Raw genomic sequence first — 23,271 nt, 5'->3', positions numbered from 1 at the left:
CATGGTGGATTTCCAGCTGATGAAGTAAAGGATTATTAAAGGAACGGGATGACCATGGGGATCATCTTTAATTCTCTGAAACAGAATCTGCCCTTTTCACCTGCCAAACACATGCCCACTTCTCCTCTCTGGGGATAATAAAAACAAACCAGCGAACTGACAGAGGGCCTGACCCCCACCATCCACATCGACTACACAAAAAGAAAAAAACCGTACCCTCCAGCTACTAATTATAATGCTAACTTGCAAAATTTCCCTGCATTTTAAAACAATGGTAAAATGGTGGTGGGATGAGACTTAGAAGAACGGCTTCTTGTCAGTCTCCACTAACAAAAATAGGCAACACCAAGTCAGCTACTCCTCAGCATAGTTATGTCCGTCGCAGCCTTCTTGGGTTTCAGGAGGCACAAACAAAGGTTCTCACAATTATGGTGAAACGCTGAACACCTGCAAATAATTTTCAACGTAGTGGTTAATTGAAAAGCTCTGCGGCATACTTCTTGGAACAAGGCAGTTACCTGTTCCCACGCAACGAGGAGTATAGAGAACCATGGTGGATTTCCAGCTGATGAAGTAAAGGATTATTAAAGGAAAGGGATGACCAAGGGGATCATCGTTAATTCTCTGAAACAGAATCCGCCCTTTTCCCCTGCCAAACACATGCCCACTTCTCCTCTCTGGGGATAATAAAAACTAACCAGCGAACTGACAGAGGGCCTGACCCCCCCCACATCCACATCGACCAAACTCAAAAAAAAAAACCGTACCCTCCAGCTACTAATTATAATGCTAACTTGCAAAATTTCCCTGCATTTTAATACAATGGAAAAATGGTGGTGGGATGATACTTAGAAGAATGGCTTCTTGTCAGTCTCCACTAACAAAAATAGGCAACACCAAGTCAGCTACTCCTCAGCATAGTTATGTCCGTCGCAGCCTTCTTGGGTTTCAGGAGGCACAAACACACGTTATCACAATTATGGTGAAACGCTGAACACCTGCAATTAATTTTCAACGTACTGGTTAATTGAAAAGCTCTGCGGCATACTTCTTGGAACAAGGCAGTTACCTGTTCCCACGCAAAGAGGAGTATATAGAACCATGGTGGATTTCCAGCTGATGAAGCAAAGGATTCTTAAAGGAATGAGATGACCATGCGGATCCTGTTTAATTCTCTGAAACAGAATCCGCATTTTCACCTGCCAAACACAAGCCCACTATTCTTCTCTGGGGATAATAAAAACAAACCAGTGATCTGACAGAGGGCCTGAACACCCATCCTGACCGACCCCACAAAACAAAAAAGTACCCTCCAGCTACTAATTATAATGCCAATTTGCAAAATTTCCCTGCATTTTTAAACAATGGAGAAATGATGGTGGGATGATACTTAGAAGAATGGCTTCTTGTCAGTCTCCACTGACAAAAATAGGCAACACCAAGTCAGCTACGCCTCAGCAGAGTTATGTCCGTAGCAGCCATATTTGGTTTCAGTAGGCACATACACACGTTATCACAATTATGGTGAAACGCTGAAAACCTGCAAAGGATTGTCAACATACTGGTTCATTGAAAAGCTCTGAGGCATACTTCTTGGAACTAGCCAGTTTCCTGTGCCCACGCATAGACAAGTATATAGAACCATGGTGGATTCCCAGCTCATGAAGCAAAGGATTCTTAAAGCAACGGGATTACCATGCGGATCCTGTTTAATTCTCTGAAACAGATCCGCAGTTTTCACCTGCCATACTAATACCCACTTCTCCTCTCTGGGGATAATAAAAACCAACCGGGGAACTGACAGAGGGCCTGACCAACACATCCACACCAACCCCACAGGAAAAAAAAAAAAAAAAACAAACACCGTAGCCTCCAGCTACTAATTATAATGCTAACTTGCAAAATTTTCCTGCATTTTTAAACAATGGAAAAATGATGGTGAGATGATACTTACAAGAATGGATCCTTGTCAGTCTCCACTAACAAAAATAGGCAAAACCAAGTCAGCTACGCCTCAGCATAGTTATGTCCGTCGCAGCCTTCTTGGGTTTCAGGAGGCACAAACAAAGGTTCTCAAAATTATGGTGAAACGCTGAACACCTGCAAATAATTTTCAACGTAGTGGTTAATTGAAAAGCTCTGCGGCATACTTCTTGGAACATGGCAGTTACCTGTTCCCACGCAAAGAGGAGTATAGAGAACGATGGTGGATTCCAGCTGATGAAGTAAAGGATTATTAAAGGAAAGGGATGACCATGGGGATCATAGTTAATTCTCTGAAACAGAATCCGCCCTTTTCACCTTCCAAACACATGCCCACTTCTCCTCTCTGGGGATAATATAAACTAACCAGCGAACTGACAGAGGGTCTGACCCCCACCATCCACATCGACCACACACAAAAAAAAAAACCGTACCCTCCAGCTACTAATTATAATGCTAACTTGCAAAATTTCCCTGCATTTTAAAACAATGGAAAAATGGTGGTGGGATGATACTTAGAAGAATGGCTTCTTGTCAGTCTCCACTAACAAAAATAGGCAACACCAAGTCAGCTACTCCTCAGCATAGTTATGTCCGTCGCAGCCTTCCTCTGCATTTTAAAACAATGGAAAAATGGTGGTGGGATGATACTAGAAAATGGCTTCTTGTCAGTCTCCACTAACAAAAATAGGCAACACCAAGTCAGCTACTCCTCAGCATAGATATGTCCGTCGCAGCCTTCTTGGGTTTCAGGAGGCACAAACACACGTTATCACAATTATTGTGAAACGCTGAACACCTGCAAATAATTTTCAACGTAGTGGTTAATTGAAAAGCTCTGCGGCATACTTCTTGGAACAAGCCAGTTACCTGTTCCCACGCAAAGCGGAGTATATAGAACCATGGTGGATTTCCAGCTGATGAAGTAAAGGATTATTAAAGGAACGGGATCACCATGGGGATCATCGTTAATTCTCTGAAACAGAATCCGCCCTTTTCACCTGCCAAACACATGCCCACTTCTCCTCTCTGGGGATAATAAAAACTAACCAGCGAACTGACCGAGGGCCTTACCCCCACCATCCACATTGACCACACAAAAAAAAAAAACCGAACCCTCCAGCTACTAATTATAATGCTAACTTGCAAAATTTCCCTGCATTTTACAACAATGGAAAAATGGTGGTGGGATCATACTTAGAAGAATGGCTTCTTGTCAGTCTCCACTAACAAAAATAGGCAACACCAAGTCAGCTACTCCTCAGCATAGTTATGTCCGTCGCAGCCTTCTTGGGTTTCAGGAGGCACAAACAAAGGTTCTCACAATTATGGTGAAACGCTGAACACCAGCAAATAATTTTCAACGTAGTGGTTAATTGAAAAGCTCTGCGGCATACTTCTTGGAACAAGGCAGTTATCTGTTCCCGCGCTAAGAGGAGTATATAGAACCATGATGGATTTCCAGCTGATGAAGTAAAAGATTATTAAAGGAACGGGATGACCATAGGGATCATCGTTAATTCTCTGAAACAGAATCCGCCCTTTTCACCTGCCAAACACATGCCCACTTCTCCTCTCTGGGGATAATAAAAACTAACCAGCGAACTGACAGAGGGCCTGACCCCCCCCCATCCACATCGACCACACACAAAAAAAAAAAAACCGTACCCTCCAGCTACTAATTATAATGCTAACTTGCAAAATTTCCCTGCATTTTAAAACAATGGAAAAATGGTGGTGGGATCATACTTAGAAGAATGGCTTCTTGTCTGTCTCCAATAACAAAAATAGGCAACACCAAGTCAGCTACTCCTCAGCATAGTTATGTCCGTCGCAGCCTTCTTGGGTTTGAGGAGGGACATACAAACGTTATCACAATTATGGTGAAACGCTGAAAACCTGCAAATAATTTTCAACGTACTGGTTAATTTGAAAACTCTCCAGCATACTTCTTGGAACAAGCTAGGTACCTGTGCCCACGCATAGAGGAGTATATAGAAACATGGTGGAATCCCAGCTGATGAAGCAAAGGATTCTTCAAGGAATGAGATGACCATGCGGATCCTGTTTAATTCTCTGAAACAGAATCCGCACTTTTCACCTTCCAAACACATGCCCACTACTCTTCTCTGGGGATAATAAAAACAAACCAGCGATCTGACAGAGGGGCTGAACACCCATCCTGACCGACCCCACAAAACAAAAAAGTACCCTCCAGCTACTAATTATAACCCCAATTTGCAAAATTTCCCTGCATTTTTAAACAATGGAGAAATGATGGTGGGATGATACTTAGAAGAATGGCTTCTTGTCAGTCTCCACTGACAAAAATAGGCAACACCAAGTCAGCTACGCCTCAGCATAGTTATGTCCGTAGCAGCCATATTTGGTTTCAGTAGGCACATACACACGTTATCACAATTATGGTGAAACGCTGAAAACCTGCAAAGGATTGTCAACATACTGGTTCATTGAAAAGCTCTGAGGCATACTTCTTGGAACTAGCCAGTTTCCTGTGCCCACGCATAGACAAGTATATAGAACCATGGTGGATTCCCAGCTCATGAAGCAAAGGATTCTTAAAGGAACGGGATTACCATGCGGATCCTGTTTAATTCTCTGAAACAGATCCGCAGTTTTCACCTGCCATACTAATACCCACTTCTCCTCTCTGGGGATAATAAAAACCAACCGGGGAACTGACAGAGGGCCTGACCAACACATCCACACCGACCCCACAGGAAAAAAAAAAAAAAAAACACCGTAGCCTCCAGCTACTAATTATAATGCTAACTTGCAAAATTTTCCTGCATTTTTAAACAATGGAAAAATGATGGTGAGATGATACTTACAAGAATGGATTCTTGTCAGTCTCCACTAACAAAAATAGGCAAAACCAAGTCAGCTACGCCTCAGCGTAGTTATGTCCGTCGCAGCCTTCTTGGGTTTCAGGACGCACAAACAAAAGTTCTCACAATTATGGTGAAACGCTGAACACCTGCAAATAATTTTCAACGTAGTGGTTAATTGAAAAGCTCTGCGGCATACTTCTTGGAACAAGCCAGTTACCTTTTCCCACGCAAAGAGGAGTATATAGAACCATGGTGGATTTCCAGCTGATGAAGTAAAGGATTATTAAAGGAACGGGATGACCGTGGGGATCATCGTTAATTCTCTGAAACAGAATCCGCCCTTTTCACCTGCCAAACACATGCCCACTTCTCCTCTCTGGGGATAATAAAAACTAACCAGCGAACTGACAGAGGGCCTGACCCCCCCCCATCCACATCGACCACACACAAAAAAAAAAAAACCGTACCCTCCAGCTACTAATTATAATGCTAACTTGCAAAATTTCCCTGCATTTTAAAACAATGGAAAAATGGTGGTGGGATCATACTTAGAAGAATGGCTTCTTGTCTGTCTCCAATAACAAAAATAGGCAACACCAAGTCAGCTACTCCTCAGCATAGTTATGTCCGTCGCAGCCTTCTTGGGTTTGAGGAGGGACATACAAACGTTATCACAATTATGGTGAAACGCTGAAAACCTGCAAATAATTTTCAACGTACTGGTTAATTTGAAAACTCTCCAGCATACTTCTTGGAACAAGCTAGGTACCTGTGCCCACGCATAGAGGAGTATATAGAAACATGGTGGAATCCCAGCTGATGAAGCAAAGGATTCTTCAAGGAATGAGATGACCATGCGGATCCTGTTTAATTCTCTGAAACAGAATCCGCACTTTTCACCTTCCAAACACATGCCCACTACTCTTCTCTGGGGATAATAAAAACAAACCAGCGATCTGACAGAGGGGCTGAACACCCATCCTGACCGACCCCACAAAACAAAAAAGTACCCTCCAGCTACTAATTATAACCCCAATTTGCAAAATTTCCCTGCATTTTTAAACAATGGAGAAATGATGGTGGGATGATACTTAGAAGAATGGCTTCTTGTCAGTCTCCACTGACAAAAATAGGCAACACCAAGTCAGCTACGCCTCAGCATAGTTATGTCCGTAGCAGCCATATTTGGTTTCAGTAGGCACATACACACGTTATCACAATTATGGTGAAACGCTGAAAACCTGCAAAGGATTGTCAACATACTGGTTCATTGAAAAGCTCTGAGGCATACTTCTTGGAACTAGCCAGTTTCCTGTGCCCACGCATAGACAAGTATATAGAACCATGGTGGATTCCCAGCTCATGAAGCAAAGGATTCTTAAAGGAACGGGATTACCATGCGGATCCTGTTTAATTCTCTGAAACAGATCCGCAGTTTTCACCTGCCATACTAATACCCACTTCTCCTCTCTGGGGATAATAAAAACCAACCGGGGAACTGACAGAGGGCCTGACCAACACATCCACACCGACCCCACAGGAAAAAAAAAAAAAAAAACACCGTAGCCTCCAGCTACTAATTATAATGCTAACTTGCAAAATTTTCCTGCATTTTTAAACAATGGAAAAATGATGGTGAGATGATACTTACAAGAATGGATTCTTGTCAGTCTCCACTAACAAAAATAGGCAAAACCAAGTCAGCTACGCCTCAGCGTAGTTATGTCCGTCGCAGCCTTCTTGGGTTTCAGGACGCACAAACAAAAGTTCTCACAATTATGGTGAAACGCTGAACACCTGCAAATAATTTTCAACGTAGTGGTTAATTGAAAAGCTCTGCGGCATACTTCTTGGAACAAGCCAGTTACCTTTTCCCACGCAAAGAGGAGTATAGAGAACCATGGTGGATTTCCAGCTGATGAAGTAAAGGATTATTAAAGGAACGGGATTACCATGGGGATCATCGTTAATTCTCTGAAACAGAATCCGCCCTTTTCACCTGCCAAACACATGCCCACTTCTCCTCTCTGGGGATAATAAAAACTAACCAGCGAACTGACAGAGGGCCTGACCCCCCCCATCCACATCGACCACACCCACAAAAAAAAACCGTACCCTCCAGCTACTAATTATAATGCTAACTTGCAAAATTTCCCTGCATTTTAAAACAATGGAAAAATGGTGGTGGGATGATACTTAGAAGAATGGCTTCTTGTCAGTCTCCACTAACAAAAATAGGCAACACCAAGTCAGCTACTCCTCAGCATAGTTATGTCAGTCGCAGCCTTCTTGGGTTTCAGGAGGCACAAACAAAGTTTCTCACAATTATGGTAAAACGCTGAACACCTGCAAATAATTTTCAACGTAGTGGTTAATTGAAAAGCTCTGCGGCATACTTCTTGGAACAAGGCAGTTACCTTTTCCCACGCAAAGAGGAGTATAGAGAAACATGGTGGATTTCCAGCTGATGAAGTAAAGGATTATTAAAGGAACGGGATGACCATGGGGATCATCGTTAATTCTCTGAAACAGAATCCGCCCTTTTCACCTGCCAAACACATGCCCACTTCTCCTCTCTGGGGATAATAAAAACTAACCAGCGAACTGACAGAGGGCCTGACCCCCCCCCATCAACATCGACCACACACACAAAAAAAAACCGTACCCTCCAGCTACTAATTATAATGCTAACTTGCAAAATTTCCCTGCATTTTAAAACAATGGAAAAATGGTGGTGGGATGAGACTTAGAAGAATGGATTCTTGTCAGTCTCCACTAACAAAAATAGGCAACACCAAGTCAGCTACTCCTCAGCATAGTTATGTCCGTCGCAGCCTTCTTGGGTTTCAGGAGGCACAAACAAAGGTTCTCACAATTATGGTGAAACGCTGAACACCTGCAAATAATTTTCAACGTAGTGGTTAATTGAAAAGCTCTGCGGCATATTTCTTGGAACAAGCCAGTTACCTGTTCCCACGCAAAGAGGAGTATAGAGAACCATGGTGGATTTCCAGCTGATGAAGTAAAGGATTATTAAAGGAAAGGGATGACCATGGGGATCATAGTTAATTCTCTGAAACAGAATCCGCCCTTTTCACCTGCCAAACACATGCCCATTTCTCCTCTCTGGGGATAATAAAAACTAACCAGCGAACTGACAGAGGGCCTGACCACCCCCATCCACATCCACCACACACACAAAAAAAACGTACCCTCCAGCTACTAATTATAATGCTAACTTGCAAAATTTCCCTGCATTTTAAAACAATGGAAAAATGGTGGTGGGATGAGACTTAGAAGAATGGCTTCTTGTCAGTCTCCACTAACAAAAATAGGCAACACCAAGTCAGCTACTCCTCAGCATAGTTATGTCCGTCGCTGCCTTCTTGGGTTTCAGGAGGCACAAACAAAGGTTCTCACAATTATGGTGAAACGCTGAACATCTGCAAATAATTTTCAACGTAGTGGTTAATTGAAAAGCTCTGCGGCATACTTCTTGGAACAAGCCAGTTACCTGTTCCCATGCAAAGAGGAGTATATAGAACCATGGTGGATTTCCAGCTGATGAAGTAAAGGATTATTAAAGGAACGGGATGACCATGGGGATCATCGTTAATTCTCTGAAACAGAATCCGCCCTTTTCACCTGCCAAACACATGCCCACTTCTCCTCTCTGGGGACAATAAAAACTAACCAGCCAACTGACAGAGGGCCTGACCCCCCCATCCACATCGACCACACACACAAAAAAAAAAAACCGTACCCTCCAGCTACTAATTATAATGCTAACTTGCAAAATTTCCCTGCATTTTAAAACAATGGAAAAATGGTGGTGGGATCATACTTAGAAGAATGGCTTCTTGTCTGTCTCCACTAACAAAAATAGGCAACACCAAGTCAGCTACTCCTCAGCATAGTTATGTCCGTCGCAGCCTTCTTGGGTTTGAGGAGGGACATACAAACGTTATCACAATTATGGTGAAACGCTGTAAACCTGCAAATAATTTTCAACGTACTGGTGAATTTGAAAACTCTCCAGCATACTTCTTGGAACAAGCTAGGTACCTGTGCCCACGCATAGAGGAGTATATAGAAACATGGTGGAATCCCAGCTGATGAAGCAAAGGATTCTTCAAGGAATGAGATGACCATGCGGATCCTGTTTAATTCTCTGAAACAGAATCCGCACTTTTCACCTTCCAAACACATGCCCACTACTCTTCTCTGGGGATAATAAAAACAAACCAGCGATCTGACAGAGGGGCTGAACACCCATCCTGACCGACCCCACAAAACAAAAAAGTACCCTCCAGCTACTAATTATAACCCCAATTTGCAAAATTTCCCTGCATTTTTAAACAATGGAGAAATGATGGTGGGATGATACTTAGAAGAATGGCTTCTTGTCAGTCTCCACTGACAAAAATAGGCAACACCAAGTCAGCTACGCCTCAGCATAGTTATGTCCGTAGCAGCCATATTTGGTTTCAGTAGGCACATACACACGTTATCACAATTATGGTGAAACGCTGAAAACCTGCAAAGGATTGTCAACATACTGGTTCATTGAAAAGCTCTGAGGCATACTTCTTGGAACTAGCCAGTTTCCTGTGCCCACGCATAGACAAGTATATAGAACCATGGTGGATTCCCAGCTCATGAAGCAAAGGATTCTTAAAGGAACGGGATTACCATGCGGATCCTGTTTAATTCTCTGAAACAGATCCGCAGTTTTCACCTGCCATACTAATACCCACTTCTCCTCTCTGGGGATAATAAAAACCAACCGGGGAACTGACAGAGGGCCTGACCAACACATCCACACCGACCCCACAGGAAAAAAAAAAAAAAAAACACCGTAGCCTCCAGCTACTAATTATAATGCTAACTTGCAAAATTTTCCTGCATTTTTAAACAATGGAAAAATGATGGTGAGATGATACTTACAAGAATGGATTCTTGTCAGTCTCCACTAACAAAAATAGGCAAAACCAAGTCAGCTACGCCTCAGCGTAGTTATGTCCGTCGCAGCCTTCTTGGGTTTCAGGACGCACAAACAAAAGTTCTCACAATTATGGTGAAACGCTGAACACCTGCAAATAATTTTCAACGTAGTGGTTAATTGAAAAGCTCTGCGGCATACTTCTTGGAACAAGCCAGTTACCTTTTCCCACGCAAAGAGGAGTATAGAGAACCATGGTGGATTTCCAGCTGATGAAGTAAAGGATTATTAAAGGAACGGGATGACCATGGGGATCATCGTTAATTCTCTGAAACAGAATCCGCCCTTTTCACCTGCCAAACACATGCCCACTTCTCCTCTCTGGGGATAATAAAAACTAACCAGCGAACTGACAGAGGGCCTGACCCCCCCCATCCACATCGACCACACCCACAAAAAAAAACCGTACCCTCCAGCTACTAATTATAATGCTAACTTGCAAAATTTCCCTGCATTTTAAAACAATGGAAAAATGGTGGTGGGATGATACTTAGAAGAATGGCTTCTTGTCAGTCTCCACTAACAAAAATAGGCAACACCAAGTCAGCTACTCCTCAGCATAGTTATGTCCGTCGCAGCCTTCTTGGGTTTCAGGAGGCACAAACAAAGTTTCTCACAATTATGGTAAAACGCTGAACACCTGCAAATAATTTTCAACGTAGTGGTTAATTGAAAAGCTCTGCGGCATACTTCTTGGAACAAGGCAGTTACCTTTTCCCACGCAAAGAGGAGTATAGAGAAACATGGTGGATTTCCAGCTGATGAAGTAAAGGATTATTAAAGGAACGGGATGACCATGGGGATCATCGTTAATTCTCTGAAACAGAATCCGCCCTTTTCACCTGCCAAACACATGCCCACTTCTCCTCTCTGGGGATAATAAAAACTAACCAGCGAACTGACAGAGGGCCTGACCCCCCCCCATCAACATCGACCACACACACAAAAAAAAACCGTACCCTCCAGCTACTAATTATAATGCTAACTTGCAAAATTTCCCTGCATTTTAAAACAATGGAAAAATGGTGGTGGGATGAGACTTAGAAGAATGGATTCTTGTCAGTCTCCACTAACAAAAATAGGCAACACCAAGTCAGCTACTCCTCAGCATAGTTATGTCCGTCGCAGCCTTCTTGGGTTTCAGGAGGCACAAACAAAGGTTCTCACAATTATGGTGAAACGCTGAACACCTGCAAATAATTTTCAACGTAGTGGTTAATTGAAAAGCTCTGCGGCATATTTCTTGGAACAAGCCAGTTACCTGTTCCCACGCAAAGAGGAGTATAGAGAACCATGGTGGATTTCCAGCTGATGAAGTAAAGGATTATTAAAGGAAAGGGATGACCATGGGGATCATAGTTAATTCTCTGAAACAGAATCCGCCCTTTTCACCTGCCAAACACATGCCCACTTCTCCTCTCTGGGGATAATAAAAACTAACCAGCGAACTGACAGAGGGCCTGACCACCCCCATCCACATCCACCACACACACAAAAAAAACGTACCCTCCAGCTACTAATTATAATGCTAACTTGCAAAATTTCCCTGCATTTTAAAACAATGGAAAAATGGTGGTGGGATGAGACTTAGAAGAATGGCTTCTTGTCAGTCTCCACTAACAAAAATAGGCAACACCAAGTCAGCTACTCCTCAGCATAGTTATGTCCGTCGCTGCCTTCTTGGGTTTCAGGAGGCACAAACAAAGGTTCTCACAATTATGGTGAAACGCTGAACATCTGCAAATAATTTTCAACGTAGTGGTTAATTGAAAAGCTCTGCGGCATACTTCTTGGAACAAGCCAGTTACCTGTTCCCATGCAAAGAGGAGTATATAGAACCATGGTGGATTTCCAGCTGATGAAGTAAAGGATTATTAAAGGAACGGGATGACCATGGGGATCATCGTTAATTCTCTGAAACAGAATCCGCCCTTTTCACCTGCCAAACACATGCCCACTTCTCCTCTCTGGGGACAATAAAAACTAACCAGCCAACTGACAGAGGGCCTGACCCCCCCATCCACATCGACCACACACACAAAAAAAAAAACCGTACCCTCCAGCTACTAATTATAATGCTAACTTGCAAAATTTCCCTGCATTTTAAAACAATGGAAAAATGGTGGTGGGATGATACTTAGAAGAATGGCTTCTTGTCAGTCTCCACTAACAAAAATAGGCAACACCAAGTCAGCTACTCCTCAGCATAGTTATGTCCGTCGCAGCCTTCTTGGGTTTCAGGAGGCACAAACAAAGGTTCTCACAATTATGGTGAAACGCTGAACACCTGCAAATAATTTTCAACGTAGTGGTTAATTGAAAAGCTCTGCGGCATACTTCTTGGAACAAGCCAGTTACCTGTTCCCACGCAAAGAGGAGTATATAGAACCATGGTGGATTTCCAGCTGATGAAGTAAAGGATTATTAAAGGAACGGGATGACCATGGGGATCATCGTTAATTCTCTGAAACAGAATCCGCCCTTTTCACCTGCCAAACACATGCCCACTTCTCCTCTCTGGGGATAATAAAAACTAACCAGCGAACTGACAGAGGGCCTGACCCCCACCATCCACATCGACCACACACAAAAAAAAAACCGTACCCTCCAGCTACTAATTATAATGCTAACTTGCAAAATTTCCCTGCATTTTAAAACAATGGAAAAATGGTGGTGGGATGATACTTAGAAGAATGGCTTCTTGTCAGTCTCCACTAACAAAAATAGGCAACACCAAGTCAGCTACTCCTCAGCATAGTTATGTCCGTCGCTGCCTTCTTGGGTTTCAAGAGGCACAAACAAAGGTTCTCACAATTATGGTGAAACGCTCAACATCTGCAAATAATTTTCAACGTAGTGGTTAATTGAAAAGCTCTGCGGCATACTTCTTGGAACAAGCCAGTTACCTGTTCCCACTCAAAGAGGAGTATATAGAACCATGGTGGATTTCCAGCTGATGACATCAAGGATTATTAAAGGAACGGGATGACCATGGGGATCATCGTTAATTCTCTGAAACAGAATCCGCCCTTTTCACCTGCCAAACACATGCCCACTTCTCCTCTCTGGGGATAATAAAAACTAACCAGCGAACTGACAGAGGGCCTGACCACCCCATCCACATCGACCACACACACACAAAAAAAACCCTACCCTCCAGCTACTAATTACAATGCTAACTTGCAAAATTTCCCTGCATTTTAAAACAATGGAAAAATGGTGGTGGGATGATACTTAGAAGAATGGCTTCTTGTCAGTCTCCACTAACAAAAATAGGCAACACCAAGTCAGCTACTCCTCAGCATAGCTATGTCCATCGCAGCCTTCTTGGGTTTCAGGAGGCACAAACAAAGGTTCTCACAATTATGGTAAAATGCTGAACACCTGCAAATAATTTTCAACGTAGTGGTTAATTGAAAAGCTCTGCGGCATACTTCTTGGAACAAGGCAGTTACCTTTTCCCACGCAAAGAGGAGTATAGAGAACCATGGTGGATTTCCAGCTGATGAAGTAAAGGATTATTAAAGGAACGGGATGACCATGGGGATCATCGTTAATTCTCTGAAACAGAATCCGCCCTTTTCACCTGCCAAACACATACCCACTTCTCCTCTCTGGGGATAATAAAAAATAACCAGTGAACTGACAGAGGGCCTGACCCCCCCCATCCACATCGACCACACCCACAAAAAAAAACCGTACCCTCCAGCTACTAATTATAATGCTAACTTGCAAAATTTCCCTGCATTTTAAAACAATGGAAAAATGGTGGTGGGATGATACTTAGAAGAATGGCTTCTTGTCAGTCTCCACTAACAAAAATAGGCAACACCAAGTCAGCTACTCCTCAGCATAGTTATGTCCGTCGCAGCCTTCTTGGGTTTCAGGAGGCACAAACAAAAGTTCTCACAATTATGGTAAAACGCTGAACACCTGCAAATAATTTTCAACGTACTGGTTAATTGAAAAGCTCTGCGGCATACTTCTTGGAACAAGGCAGTTACCTGTTCCCACGCAAAGAGGAGTATAGAGAACCATGGTGGATTTCCAGCTGATGAAGTAAAGTATTATTAAAGGAACGGGATGACCATGGGGATCATCGTTAATTCTCTGAAACAGAATCCGCCCTTTTCACCTGCCAAACACATGCCCACTTCTCCTCTCTGGGGATAATAAAAACTAACCAGCGAACTGAGAGAGGGCCTGACCCCCCCATCCACATCGACCACAGACACAAAAAAAAAAAAAACCCTACCCTCCAGCTACTAATTATAATGCTAACTTGCAAAATTTCCCTGCATTTTAAAACAATGGAAAAATGGTGGTGGGATGATACTTAGAAGAATGGCTTCTTGTCAGTCTCCACTAACAAAAATAGGCAACACCAAGTCAGCTACGCCTCAGCATAGTTATGCCCGTGGCAGCCATGTTGGGTTTAAGGAGGCATATACAAACTTTATCATAATTATGTTGAAACGTGCTGAAAACCCGGCAAATAATTCTCAACGTACTGTTTAATTCAAAAGCTCTGTGGCATACTTCTTGGAAGAAGCCTGTTACCTGGGCCCACGCATAGAGGGGTCTAGAGAACCATGGTGGATTCCAAGGTGATGAATCTAAGGATTCTTAAAGGAACAGGCTGAAAAGTGCAGATCCTGACTGAAACAGGATTCGGACTTTTTGCCTGCAACACACATGCCCACTTCTCCTCTCTAGGGATAACAAAAACAACCCATCGGATTGACAGATGGCCTGCCCCCGCCCCCCACCACCCCACACAAAATCGTGCCCTCCAGCGACTGATCCTTATGCTATCTGGCAATACGTCCTCTGCCTTTTAAAATAATGGAGATAGAATGGTGGAATTATACCTAAAAGACTGGCTTATTGCCAGACTCCCATACCAAGTATTGGCAACAGCAAGTCACCTAGGCCTCAGCACACGTTTGTCCCTGGCAGCCATCTTGGGTTTAAGGAGGCACAGATGAACCTTATCACAATTATGGTGAAAGGTGCTGCAAAAGCGGTCAAGTAATTCTCATGGTAGTGGTTACTTGAAAAGCTCTGCGGCATAATTCTTTGAACTAGCCAGTTAACTGGGCCCACGCATAGAGCAGTCTAGAGGCCCATGGTGGATTCCCAGCTGATGAAGCAAGGGATTCTTAATGGAACGGGGTGAAAAGTGCGGTTTCTGTTTCAGTCTAAGACAGAAACGGGGTCCGAACTTTTTACCTGCCACACACATGCCCACTTCTCCGGTCTGGGGAAAATAAAAACCATCCAGCGAACTGACAGAGGGCCTGCGCCCCCCACCCACACCGACCCCACAAATAAAAATGTCCCCTCCAGCTACTAATTATTATGCTAACTTGCAAAGGTTTCCGTGCATTTTAAAATAATGGGGAAAGTATGGTGGAATGATACTTAAAAGAATGGCCTCCTTCCAGCCTCCAGTAACAAGTGTCGTGAAATCCAAGTGACCTAGGCCTCAGCATAGTTTTCTCCGTGGCAGCCATCTTGTGTTTAAGGAGGCACAGACGATCCTTATCACAATTATGGTGATATGTGCTGCAGAAACTGGCAAATAATTCTACACGTAGTGTTTATCTCAAAAGCTGTGCAGCATACATCTTGGTACAGGCCAGTTCATGGGCCCATGCATGGAGGGTTCTAAGGAACCATGGTGGATTCCCAGCTGATGAATCAAAGGATTTTTAATGGAACCGGCTGAAAAGTGCGGATACTGTTTCAGTCTAACTGAAACAGGATCCGCACATTTCACCTGCCACAAATATATCCACTTCCCTGTGGGCATAATAAACACAAACAACCAGACTGACAGAGGGACTGTCCCCCAAACCACCCCGATCCCACCCAAAAACGTCCCCTCCGTTGACTCATCCTTATGCTAACTGCCGAAAGTTGCTCACCTTTTAATATAAGGGAGAAAGGATGGGGCAATGATAATTAAAAGACTGGATTCTTGTCAGACTCCCGTACCAAGTATTGGCAACACCAAGCGAGAGAACCCTCAGTATAGGTTTGTCCATGGAAGCCATCTAGGGTTTAAGGAAGCACAAATGAACCTTATCAAAATTATGGTAAAAGTGCTGGAAAAGCTGGCAAATAATTTCCATGGTAGTGGTTATTTCAAATGCTCTGTGGCATACTTCTTTGAACTAGCCTGTTAAGTGGGTCCACACATAGTGGGGTGTAGAGAACTATGGTGGATTCCCAGCTGATGAAGCAAAGGATTCTTAAAGGAACAGGATGAAAAGTGCCGATCCTGTATCAGTCTAAGACTGAAACAGGATCCACACTTTTCACTTGCCACACACATGTCCACTTCTCCTCTCCGGGGATAATAAAAACAAACCACTGGACTGACAGAGGGCCTGGCTCTGCCTCTCCCACCCCACACAAAAACGTTTCCTCCAGCGACTCATCCTTAAGCTAAATGGCAATAGGTGCTCTGCCTTTTAAAATAGTTGTGAAAGGAAGGTGGAATGATACTTAAAGGAATGGCTTCTTGCCACGGACCAGTACCAATTATCGGCAACTCCAAGGGAGATTGGCCTAACCGTAGTTTTTTCTGTGGAAGCCAGCTTGGGTTTCAGGATGCACTGCCTAACCTTTTCACAATCATTGTGAAAGTTGCTGCAAAAACTGGCAAATAATACTCAATGTAGTGGTTATTTCCAAAGCTCTGCGGCATACATCTTGGAACTAGCCAGTTACCTGGACCCACACATAGAGGGGTCTCGACAGCCATGGTGGATTCCCAGCTGATGAATCAAAGGATTCGTAAAGGAACTGGCTGAAAAGTGCGGATCCTGTTTCAGTCTAAGACTGAAACAGGATCCGTACTTTTCACCTGCCACACACATGCCCACCTCTCCTCTTTGGGCATAATAAAGACAAACCACCAGACAGACAGAGAGCCTTCCCCTCAACGCACCACCCGACCCCACTCAAAAACGTCCCCTCCAGCAACTCATTCTTATGATAACTGGAAAAAGGTGTTCTGCCTTTTAAAATGATGGAGAAAGGATGGTGGAATGACTCTTAATAACATGGCTTCTTGCCAGGCTCCAGTACCAACTATCGGCAACACCAAGTGAACTAGGCCTCAGCATACTTTTGTCCGCCCCAGCCATCTTGGGTTGAAGGAGGCACGGACCAACCTTATCACAATTATGGTGAAAGGTGGTGCAAAAACTAGCAAATAATTCTCAACGTAGTGGTTATTTCAAAAGCTCTGTGGCATACTTCTTGGAACTTGCCAGTTACCTGGGCCCACGCATAGAGGTCTTTAAAGAACCATGGTGTATTCCCAGCTGATGAATCAAACGATTCTTTTTTGTTTGTTTGTTTGTTTGTTAGCTCATTATGGGGGTACAAAAGATCAGGCTATATACATTCCCCATGCCTCCCCTTTCCCCCGATTCTGAGCTTCAATTTTGTCCATTCCCTAGTCAGTGCACATCACATTCATCATGTAGGTGTGCACCCCTCCTCTCCCCCACCCCATCCCCCCCAGTTAGAACTTGAAGGGTGTCCATTCCCCAGGCAGTGCACATCACATTCATCAAGTAGGTATACACCCATCCCTTCCACCCGGCCCCAACCTCTGTCCGATACCCAATTGGTGTTGTTCCCAAATGTGCACTCAGGGAAACCAATTTGCTGGTGAGTACATGTGGTGCTTATTTTTCCATTCTTGGGGTACTTCACTTAATAGAATGGGATCCAGCTCTCTCCAGGAGAACCAAAGAGATGCCATATCGCCATTATTTCTAATAGCTGAGTAATATTCCATGGTATACATATACCACATTTTGCTAATCCATTCATGAATTGATGGGCATTTGGGTTGTTTCCACATCTTTGTGATTGTGAATTGTGCTGCTATAATCATTCAGGTGCAGGTGTCTTTTTTATAGAATGACTTTTGTTCTTCTGGGTAGATGTCCAATAATGGAATTGCTGGATCGAATGGTAGGTCTACTTGAATCTGTTTAAGGTATCTCCACATTGCTTTCCACAGGGGCTGCACTAGTTTACAGTCCCACCAGCAGTTTATGAATGTACCTATCTCGCCACACCCACACCAACATGTATAGTTTTGGGACTTTTTGATAAAGGCCATTCCTACTGGAGTTAAGTGATATCTCATTGTGGTTTTGATTTGCATTTCCCTGATGATTAGAGATGTTGAACACTTTTTCATATGTTTGTTAGCCATTTTTATATCTTCTTTTGAAAAATTTCTATTTATGTCCTTTGCCCACTTTTTGATAGGGTTGTTTGATTTTTTCTTACTGATTTTTCTGAGTTCTAAATAGATTCTTGTTATCAGTCCTTTATCTGATGTGTAGTATGCGAAAATTTTTTCCCATTCTGTAGGTTGTCCATTTACTCTCGTGACTGTTTCTTTGGCTGTGCAGAAGCTTTTTAATTTGATCAGGTCCCATTTATTTATTTTTGTTGTTGCTGTGATTGCTTTAGGGGTCTTCTTCATAAATTCTTTGCCTAGGCCAATGTCTGTAAGAGTCTTTCCTACATTTTCTTCTAGAATTCTAATAGTTTCTGACCTTAGGTTTAAGTCTGTTAACCACTGTGATTTGATTTTTGTGTGTCCTGTTTTAGTCTTCTACATGTGGATATCCAGTTTTCCCAGCACCATTTATTAAATAAGGAATCTTTTCCCCAGAGTATGTTTTTGTCTGCTTTGTCAAAGATTAGATGGCTATATGAGGATGGTTTTATATTGGGATTTTCTGTTCTGTTCCACTGGTCTGTGTCCCTGCACTTGTGCCAGTACCAGGCTGTTTTAAGAACCACAGCCTTGTAGTATAGTTTGAAGTCTGGCAAATTAATACTTCCCATTTTGTTTTTGTTGTTTAAGATTGCTTTTGCTAAACGGGGTCTTCCCTGGTTCCATACAAAGCGTAAAATTATTTTTTCTATGTCTGTGAAAAAAGATGTTGGTAATTTAATAAGGATTGCATTGAATCTGTAGATAACTTTGGGCAGTATAGACATTTTAACAATGTTGATTCTACCGATCCATGAGCATGGTATGGTTTTCCACCTATTTACATGTTCTGCAATTTCCTTCCTCAGTGTTTCATAGTTCTCCCTATAGAGGTCCTTTACCTCCTTAGTTAAATAAATTCCTAGGTATTTTATTTTCTTTGTTGCTATTTTGAAGGGTATTGAGTCCTTAATTTGGTTTTCCATTTGACTGTTATTGGCATATATGAATTCCTCTGATTTGTGTGTATTGATTTTCTATCCTGAGACTTTACTGAATTCATTGATCAATTCCAGGAGTCTCTTGGTTGAAACCTTGGGGTTTTATAGATATAACATCATATCATCAGCAAAGAGTGAGAGTTTGATCTCTTCTGTCCCTATTTCAACTCCCTTGATTCTGCTCTCTTGCCTGATAGCTCTTGCAAGGACTTCCAATACTATGTAGAAAAGTAATGGGGACAGTGGTAAGCCTTGTCTGGTTCCAGTTTGAAGTGGGAATGCTTTCAGTTTTTCCCCATTCAGTATGATGTTGGCTGAGGGTTTGTCGTATATGGCTTGTATCATTTTTATATAGGCCCCATCTATGCCTATTTTGTTAAGTGTTCTTATCATAAAAGGGTGTTGAATTTTGTCAAATGCTTTCTCTGCATCTATTGAGAGGATCATCTGATCTTTATTTTTGCTTCTATTTATGTGATGAATTACATTCCCATATGTCAAACCATCCCTGCATCTCTGGGATGAAGCCCACTTGGTCGTGATGGATTATTTTTTTGATAAGCACTTGGATTCGATTTGTTAGAATTTTATTGAGAATTTTTGCATCTATATTCATAAGAGAAATTGGTCTATAGTTCTCTGTTTTAGTTGCATCCTTTCCTGGATTTGGTATCAGGATTATGTTGGCTTGGTAAAAAGTGTTGGGGAGAATCCCATCCTTCTCTATATTGGAGAATAGTTTATGTACGATGGGCACCAGTTCTTCTTTGTAGGTATGGTAGAATTCAGGTGTGAACCCATCTGGTCCAGGGCTTTTCTTTTTGGGAAGGTTTTTTATTGCTGTTTCAATTTCAGATCTAGATATCGGTCTATTCAGGAATTCTGTGTCTTCCTGGTTGAGCCTGGGAAGGCTGTGTGTTTATAAGAATTTGTCCATTTCCTCCAGGTTTTCTAATTTGTGTGCATAAAGATTTTTGTAGAATTCATAGATGATATCATGTATCTCTGTGGCATCAGTCGTGATTACTCCTTTCGTGTTCCTGATCGAGGTTATAAGAGATTTTTCTTTTCTGCTCTTGGTTAGTTTAGCCAGAGGTGTGTCAATTTTGTTTATTTTTTCAAAGAACCAACTTTTGGTTTTATTAATCTCCGTTATGGTTTGGTTTAATCTCCCTTATGGTCCTTTTCATTTAGTTCTGATTTAATCTTAATAATTTCCTTCTGCTGGGTTTGGGTTTGGTCTCTTCTTTCTTCTCCAGCTCTTTGAGTCTATTCATTAGATTGTCTATTTGTAAGTTTTCTGTCTTTTTGGTATAGGCATTTATGGAAATAAATTTTCCTCTCAGGACTGCTTTAGCTGTGTCCCACAGATTTTGATAAGTTGTATCTCCTTTGTCGTTTAATTCAGAGAATCTTTTGATTTCTGACTTGATTTCTTCATTTATAAAATGATTGTTCAGGAGAAGGTTATTTAGCTTCCATGACTTTGAGTAGAAATGAGGATTTCTGTTAGGGTTCATTGTTACTTTTATTCCACTGTGATCCGAGAAGCTGCATGGTATTATTTCTATATTTTTAAATTTTTTAAGACATGCTTTATGTCCTAAGATATGGTCAATCTTGGAGAATGTCCCATGAGCTGATGAGAAGAACTTATATTCAGTGGTATTTGGGTAGAATGTCCTGTAGATGTCAGTCAGGCCCATTTGTTCTAGCATTCTATATACGTCCAATATTTCTTTGTTTATTTTTTGTTTGGAGGATCTGTCTTGAACTGTCAGTGGCGTGTTAAAATCTCTGGCTACTAAAGTGTTGTTATCTATCATTTGGTTCAGATCAAGTAGGGTTTGCTTTATGAATCTGGGTACACCTAGATCGGGTGCATATATGTTAAGTATAGTTATGTCTTCTTGTTGAATTGTACCCTTCACCAGTATATAGTAACCATCTTTGTCTTTCTTTACTTTTGTTGATTTAAAAACTACGTTATCGGAGATTAGAACTGCCACGCCAGCTTTCTTTTGGGTTCCATTTGCTTGGAATATTGATTTCCACCCTTTTATTTTCAGTCTAAATGCATCCTTGCAGGTTAGATGAGTTTCCTGAAGACAGCAGATACTTGGCTTATATCTTTTTTATCCATCGGGCCAGTCCATGTCTCTTGAGTGGGGAATTCAATCCATTCACATTTAATGAGAGAACTGATAAGCGAGACAGATTGCTGTTCCTCATGTTGGGTTGAATTTCATTGATCTGTTTTCTCTCTTGAGCCATTATGATAACTGTGTTTTCATATTTATCTCTTGATTAGTGTTACATTCGAAGGTCCTTCTTGTGCTGGACCACGTGTAACTCTGTTTTGAATACTTCTTGGAAAGCTGCTCTTGTCTTGGTGAATTCTCTGAGTTTTTGTTTATCTGAGAATGTCTTAATTTCACCTTCATATATAAAACTGAGCTTATCTGGGTACAGGATTCTAGGCTGGGCATTATTCTGTTTCAGAAGAGTGAGAATGGGGCTCCAATCTCTTCTTGCTTGTAAGGTTTCAGTTGAGAAATCTGGCGTGATTCGGATGGGCTTTCCTTTGTATGTTACTTGTTTTTTTCTCCTTACAGATTGAAGAAGGGCCTCGTTAGTGGATATTTTGGTCAGTCTGATAACTACATGACGTGGTGTCTTCCTATTTGGTATGAATCTCTCAGAGGTTCTTTGAGCTTCTTGAACCTGTGTATCTAGAGATTTGGCAAGGCCTGGGAAATTTTCCTCAATTATATCTTCAGATACTTTATTCAACCCTTGCTTATTGTCTTCTTCACCCTCAGGAATGCCGATAACTCTCACGTTAGGCTTCTTTACATAATCCCACATTTCTTGTAGACTATGATTATTTCTCATGTTTCTTTGTTTTAACTCTGTGACTGCCTTATTTAATTGGAAAGTGTTATCTTCGATCTCTGAGATTCTTTCTTCTGTTTGATCTACCCTGCTCTTGAGACTTTCCACTGTGTTTTGTAGCTCCTTGAATAAATTTTTCATTTCCAGGAGTTCAGTTTGATTTTTCTTCAGTATTTCAATTTCTTTGGTGAATTTTTCTTCCAAGTCCTGGATCTTTTTTGTGGTTTCTTTGTGTTGATTATCCATTTTTTCTTGCATAATGTTCAGCGTATTTATGATCCATGTTTGAAATTCTTCCTGTGACATGTTGCTATTTGGAATCTGCTTTGTGTTAATTGGTGGAGAACTAGTAATCCTCTTTGAGGGCATGGTTTCAGCTTGATTCTTTATACTCCTAGAGTTCCTTCGCTGAGCCCTTCCCATCTGAATGAATCCTTAAGATCCCTTCTTTCAGCTTTAGTCTGGATAGGGGCACACTGTGAGTGCCAGGTAAGCTGCCTCCTCTGTCACTAGGGGGAGCCCTTCACATATTGTTCAGGATTTTGCTAGCTCCGCTGGGGGGGCTGCCCCTCTTCCTCTCCCGAGGTGGCTTCTGTCTCTCTCTGCAAGAAAGACAGTGGATAGGGAGAGTGGAGCGGTGCCCTCATTCACCCAGTGCCCCAGCCACTGCAGTTCCCGCGGGAGATGGTCTGCCCCACCCCAATGTCTGCAAGGTCCACGCTCCACTCTCTCGTGACTGGGGAACCACTCAGTGTTCACACAAAGGTGGAGCTCCTAGTCAGGGTCCGTGGACTAGGGAAGGGAGCCACCCAGGGAGCCGCCCGGTACCCAATCGCTCCTCAGCGTTTAGGCTGTGGACCCCGACAATGGCGGCCGCCCGTCTGCAGATCACTGTCACTGGGGTTGAATGCTCAGGGACCGGCAGAGGCCAGAGGAGCCGGGGAGCGGGAGAATCCAGCCGCCCACCTATACGAGGCAGTTTGGCGTCTGCTAGAGCCGGGACCAAAGCAGCCCCACCGCCCACGTATAGGAGACAGTTGCTAGGTGCGTCAGCTGCGCACAGCACTCCAGGGTCCAAAATGCCTCCTGCCAATGTCTCCTCTCTGCAGAGCCCCACATCTCCCGTGGCGATTCTGCACCGACTTCAGGCAGATCCTCAATTGAGTGGGTGTGGAGGTCAGAGGGGGAACAAGATGCTTTCCTGTGGGGCTGAACCCACCCCACTCTCTGGTGAGGTGGGTACAGCTGTCCCGTGCTCCCTTCTCTATTGGCCATCCCGCA

This window comes from Eulemur rufifrons, chromosome 30 (assembly GCF_041146395.1).
Source record: "Eulemur rufifrons isolate Redbay chromosome 30, OSU_ERuf_1, whole genome shotgun sequence".
NCBI classification, from domain to species: Eukaryota; Metazoa; Chordata; class Mammalia; order Primates; family Lemuridae; genus Eulemur; species Eulemur rufifrons.
The sequence above is the reverse complement of the archived record's forward strand: the minus strand, read 5'-3'. Positions refer to the sequence as shown.